Raw genomic sequence first — 7103 nt, forward strand, 5'->3', positions numbered from 1 at the left:
TTTTTTTAATATATAAAAAGACATTTTATTATTGTTTTGCTACATAACAGTGAATATACTCAATTGCATTTCCTCATATGGCAAATAAGACACAAGATAACATCCCTTTGATTCCTGAAAACCTCAATATCATCTGTCTTTTGGAGGATCCAGTTTCCTACAATGTCTATGATACTGTCCACGAGGACACAAACGATGCTTAGTAAAGAACATTTTGCTACGTTGTTCTATCATAGGTTCCTGCTCAAAGTGTTCATTTTTTCCTTGTAATCTGGTTTTCAGCACTTGATCATGTGTTTCTTCATTATTATGCACAGGATCTGGCCGTGGGGTAGGTTTTGTATGTTCATACGGAATGTCCACAGAAGGGTAGTAGCATACTGTCGTCCTGTCATCAGATGTCAAAGCAAACTCTATTTGCAATCATGGTCATCTGGAAGAGGAGAACACGTAGGTTTATGACAAACACAATATAAAGCCATGTTTTGAATTGGAAATAAATGTTTCCAGATAGTTCTGTTCGATATCTCCCGTTTTACTGCTGCTAATACCATGGTGACTCAAGATGCTTATCAGGTGGTATGAAAGAAGATGGTCTGAAGAGAAACTGCTTTTAAATTCTGCTTCCAGGCATACCTATTTTCATCCCTGACAGTCACTCATCATAAGCCCGCCATCTTACCTCAATCCTCATAATCTCCTTTTAATCCAAGGATTATTTATTAATATAAAACCTGACATTTAGGATTATGTAAACTATGCTTATTTTCCTGTTTAAAATTTCTAGTGTTAATTGATTATGGTCAGAGAATACAGCATACATGATATTGATTCTTTGGAATTTAAGACTGTGTTTATGGTGTAGTAAATTTTCCATGTGGGGAATACACAAACACATACAAACTCACATATACACACACGTATGTGTATATACACATGTGTATGTATATATATACACATGTGTATGTATATACATACACATACATGTCTATATATATACATAAAATAGTTCAAGCTTCCTTATTACATTACTCAGTTCTTTTACATCTCTATTAGTGTTTCATTTATTTTTTTTTAGTGTTTGATTTATTTATCAATTTCTGATGAAAGCAGGTTAAAATCTCTTGCAACATATATTGATACAACTATTTCTCTCTGCCATTATGCTATTGCAGCTTTGTATAGTTTGATGTTATACTGTTAAAGCATATGCATTCATGATGGTTATACCTCCTTGCTCTATTATTTTACCAGTATGTGTCACCATCACCCTTTTTCCCCATATAACATTTTTTGCTCTGACATAACTGGAGTCAGATATTAAGATGGCCTCTCTCTTTTGGTTTATAATGGCCAATATCAGTTTGTATCCTTTTATTTTCAAATTTCCTGTGTCTTTTTGCCTGATTTGAATCTAAATAGTGCACCGTTGATTTTTTGCATTTTATTTTTTAAAATATCATCTAAACTTCCATATTTTAACTGGTGAGATGACCATTCACATTTATTAAAACAATTATTATATTAGGACTACTTTTTCATAATTTCCAGTGATTTTACTCTCCCCATTTATCTTTTTTGTCCTTTCTTTCCATTAATTCCATCAAGTTTTCTTCTCTGATACATACCTACAGCACTTATGCTGAGAATTCTAATGTCAGTCCAATTACTATTCTAGTTGATCTGTTCTTCTTCTGTGGCCTTTTAGAGTTTTCTCTTTATTAATACAGTTAATTTTTTAAGCTTATTTATAATTTTGGGAAAGAGAGAGAGAGAGAGAATGTGCACAAGCAGAGGAGGGGCAGAGAGAAGGAGAGACAGAATCTCAAGCAGACTCCATGCCATCAGCACAGAGTCCGATGCTGAGCTCCAACTCACAAACTGTGAGATCATGACCTGAGCCAAGATCAAGAGTCAGATGCTTAACCTACTGCACCATCCAGGTGCACCAATACAGTTAACTTTTGATACAATGTGTCTAAGCATAGGTTTTTCAATACCTATTCTGCATGGCAACCTTTAGTCCTTTTTAACCTGAAAGCTTACATCTTTCTTTAATTCTGAGATATTTACCATAATTATTTTGCCCTCTCTGTTCCTTCTGCCCCTTCTGGGATATCCTGTTATCCCAATTTGGGCACTTTTATTCTCTATATCCTTTCCTTCATTATTTACTGCTTCTTCTGAAAGATTTCCTGACCAATTTTCCCATTCACAAACTCAGTCTTTGGCTCTTGTTACCCTGCTATTTATTCCATCTAATTAGTTCTTTATGTCAACTCTTTTTCATATCCAATATTCTCAACTTGGTTCTTTTTGGTTTCGTTGTTGTTAATTTGTGTTACTAACATACTCCTGTGGTAGGCTGAATATTAGCTCTCCTAAAGATGTCCATATTCTAGCCCCTAGAACCTGTGAATATGTTACCTTACATGGTATATTAATTTCCTAAGGATGCCATAACAAAGTACCACAAACTGCATGGATTAAAACAACAGAAATGTATTTTCTTACAGTCCTGGAAGCTAGATATCTAAAATCAAGGTGTTGGCAGGGCATGCTCCCTCTGAAGGGTCTAGGAGAGAATCTGTTCTATGCCTTTCTCTTAGTTTTTGGTGTTGCCTGTAATCCTTGGAATTCCTTGATTTCAAGACATATCACTCTAATATACCAATATAATCAATTGGCATTCCTCTGTGTGTGTCTGTGTTAAAATTTCCCTCTTCTTAGAAGGACACCAGTCACTGGATTAGGGCTGACTCTAATTCAGTATGACTTCATTTTAACTTGATAATATCTGAAAAGATCCTGTTTTCAAGTAAAGTCACACTCACAGTTACTGGAGGTCAGGATCTGAACGTATCCTGTTGGAGGACACTATTCACCTCAGTACACATGGCAAAAAGAATTTTGCAGTTGTGGTTAACTTAAATATTTTGACATGGGGATATTATATTATCTTGGATTATCCAGGTGGGCTCAGTGTAATCACAAGATTCTTGTAAGAGGCAAGTAGGAAGTTAGAAAAGAGAGATGCTATACTGCTGGCTTTGAAAACTGAGCAAAGAAGGAACCATATGCCATGCAATGTAAGTGGGCTTCAGAAACTGGAAAAGAAAAGCAAGTTTTTTCCTTGGAGCCTCCAGAAGGAACCAGCCTTGATGATACCTTGATTTTTAACCCCATCAGACCCACTTTGACTCTGATATATGTTAAGAAAATACATACATATTTATTATGTATGTATGTTAAGAAAATACATACATATTTTTATTACCAAGTTTGCTATAATTTTAATTGTAATTAAATTGCTGTTACGGCAGCAATGGGAAACAAACACAACCCCCTTATCTCTTTGAAGATCTTTAGTGTGCTTCTTTTAAATTCTTGACTTATTTGTCCCATGTTTCTTACTTGTATGGTATATAATGTTTCATTATCTGTCTTTCATGAACTCTCTGGGAACCTAGTTATTTTTTTTCTGTGAGCTTGTACACCCCTGGGGCTATCAGCTAGTCTGTCTGCTAATATGTACTGGAGAATAGAAGTCTAATCTCCAATCTGCATCACTCCAGGTGACTTTATCTTTTTATTTTTTTTTAAGTTTTTTATTTGAGAGTGATAGAGCAAGCAGGGGAGGGACAGAGAGACAGAGAGAAAGAGAATCCCAAGCAGGTTCCATGCTTTCAGCCCAGAGCCTGATGTGAGGCCAGAACTCACTAACCACAAAATCATGACCTGAGCTGGAATCAACAGTTGGATGCTCAACCAACTGAGCCATCTAGCACCTAGGTGCCCCTAGGTAACTTTTAAAAAAAGAGCAGGGAAGTTAGCCCATGGGTATAGCTTGGACACTACAGACTCAATGTAGACTACTCCACAAGGAAATTCCTCTGTTCAGGGACTGACCTTGCAACTCTTAAAATGAAGTGATACTGGGGAGAGGAAGTCATATTGTGGTCCACCTGTCCTGAGGTTTGAAAGAAAAGATGTAGGGGAATAAAACCATAAAAGTGTGTTCATTATACACCTGCTTGAATCATCTCTTTGTCCCAGCAGTACCTGATAGGAACTGATAAGGAACACTGCCTGATGGCCCAGGGGACCAGGGGACTGAAGTTTGTTAACTTTCTTTTCTATGTCGGACAAAATGGGACTGCAAAATAATGCTAATCATCCCTCTGTAAATGGGAGGGCAGTGGTTAAATGGGGGGTATAAGACAATATTGGAAGAATCAGGATTGTGTGTGGCTATGAAAAGCTCTTCACTCAGAAATCAACATGATGACCTGGGTAATTCAGAATGCACAAATGGGTAGATGTCCTCATTTTGGAACCAGTTTCATTTGAAATAAGCTTTCTGTGTGATAAATAATTTTTGGTTTTCATGAAGCTAGTTAGCTTCAGGTTATCACTGGGCTTACGCTGTTGGTTCTCTTACATTATGTCTTTATAAGGAGATACCTAGTGAACCAATTTATTCCAGAGGTACAGAGCCAGAATCCAGCCCACTCAGCTCCTACGCTCACACATGTTACTTGAAAATGCCTTTTCCTTTTCACTCTCTTGTTTGTGGTCTGTGACTACCACCATATCCAAATCACACTTAGGGATTCAACCTACCCATAAGAAGCAGTAAAAATGAAAAAATTCTTCATAGAAGAATAGTTCTGAATAGAAAAGCAATTTGAATTGATATCCACCAAGCTTTTCTTCAGACAATTTAACCTAGAGAATGATTCTTCTACAATTAAAGAGGAATTGTTAGAAATCATTTTTCCCTTACATAAATTATATATAGCTTGATAGAGTATTTATTACTCCATTGCTACAAAATTAAGAGAGACCATTATATACACATTCACTCACAAGCCAAAATAATGAGACTTCCAAGAATTAATAAAAGAAAGACAATGAACCAAACAAAACATATACATGAATTAGAACTATTGGAACTAATGGGTCCAAAATTTTAAAAAAGAATAATATTCTCAAAGACATAAAGGATAAAAATAGATTATATACATAAATACATGTATATATAATATATATATAAAATATATATAAATGTATAAATAATATATATAAAATATATATAAAATATATATAATATATATATAATATATATAAAATATATATAAATGTATAAATAAAATAGATTATATACATAAATACATGTATATATATATATTATATATATACATGTATTTATGTATATATATTATATATATACATGTATTTATGTATATAATCTCTACATGTATATGTATATATACGTATATATACATATATATACACATTACCTAAGATTTCCTTCATGTCCTTCCTCCCTCCTTTATCTCTACTAAACATAACTTGTACTATAAGTATTTACTATACACATGCTGGCTCAATATTCTTTTTTTTAATGCTTTACTGAGATATTATTGACATGCAAAAAAGCTGTACGTTTGATGTATACAATTTGATAAGTTTGGACATAAGTATACACGCATGAAACCATCATGACAATCAATTCCATAAACATATTCACTACCACCAAAAGTTTCCTCCTACCTTCTTTATTTTTGTATGTATAATAAGACCTTAACATAACAGCTACCCTCTTAGAAAATGTGCAAATACACCATACAGTTTGTTACAAAGGTATAATAATCGAGACAGTATGTTACCGACATAAAAACAGACACATATACCAATGGAACAGAATAGAGAGCCCAGAAATAAACCTTCTCATATATGGCCAACTGATCTTCAACAAAGGTGTCAAAAATACACAGTGGAGAATGGGTAGTCTTTTCAATAAAAGGTGTTGGAAAAACTGGATATCCATATGGAAAGGAATTTAATTGGGCCATTTTCTTACACCATACACAAAAATCAACCCCAAATGCGGTAAAAACTTAAGCATAAGGCCTAAAACTGTAAAACTCCTAGAGGAACACCTAGGGAAAAGGGCTTCTTGATATTGGCCTTGGCAATGATTTCTTGAATATAACGCCAAAAGCATAGGCAGCAAAAGCAAAAACAAATGGGAGTTACACAAAACTAAAGATCTACACAGCAAAGGAAGCAATCAAATAAAGTCAAAAGACAACCTATGGAATGGGAGAAAATATTTACAAACCATACATCTGATAAAGGGTTAATATCCAAAATATATAAGGAATTCCTATGACTCCAGAACAAAAAACAAATAATTTTGGGCAAAGGATCTGAATAGAAATCTCTCCAAAGAAGACATACAAATGGCCAACAGGTATGTGAAAAGGTGCACGACATCACTAATCATCAGGGAAGTACAATGAGATATCAGCTCAATGTTATTAACACACTGTGAGGGAGGGCTATAGTGTTACCACCTGTGCAGATGATAACCAGATTTCATTGTCCCTTGAAAGTAAACCCTGTAAAAGCAAGAAGTATCACTCTCCGACAGGAGGGCAGCTGAAAGGAAAGTAGTCAGGGACTCTGGAGTCAGCCTGCCCTATTTTCTTTAGGCTTTTTCAAGATACGTATTATGTCCTTTCATGTGTTGAATGATAAGTAATGTTGGGCACATGCTGCACACACTGAGCACTGTCTAAGCATGGAACTGTTCATTCCTTTCCAAATGTAAGGTCACGATCTCCGTGCCTCATTAGTGAGGCAGCATAGAAAGAGCAGGAAATCTGGCTCCAAAAATTCCAGCTTTGCTGTGGAATTTTAAATAAGGGATTTAACTTCTCTGTAAAATGACAGTAGTTCTTCACCATAAACATTTCTCAGGATTGTTTTCAGGATCCATTTAGATCACATAAGTGTGTAAAGAGCCCAAGATCTATCAGGGATGTTGTGTAATTCTATAAATACAATATATGGTACAAAGTAGAAAATGTAATACTCCAGCTGTTAAATAGTGAAGACATGTTAGAGCATCACTTTTTTCAAACCCTAATAAAATAATGAATTGAGGCAATACTCAACAATGGCTACTAACATCACACAAAAAAGAGAGAGACAGACATTATCTATGAGGGATTCCTAAAGGGGGGGGGGGGAAAGAACCTAAATTGGATCAAACCATTAAGCCAAACCTCTAGATCTAATTTCCAGTTTTCAGG

At 35.0% G+C, this 7103-nt stretch overlaps 1 pseudogene; it reads right to left on the minus strand.

Annotated features, from left to right (window-relative positions):
- On the minus strand, positions 1-3228 carry LOC128314557 (39S ribosomal protein L42, mitochondrial-like; annotated as a pseudogene).
- Between the last annotated feature and the right edge of the window lie 3875 nt (positions 3229-7103).

Source organism: Acinonyx jubatus, chromosome B1 (assembly GCF_027475565.1).
Source record: "Acinonyx jubatus isolate Ajub_Pintada_27869175 chromosome B1, VMU_Ajub_asm_v1.0, whole genome shotgun sequence".
Classification (NCBI taxonomy): domain Eukaryota; kingdom Metazoa; phylum Chordata; class Mammalia; order Carnivora; family Felidae; genus Acinonyx; species Acinonyx jubatus.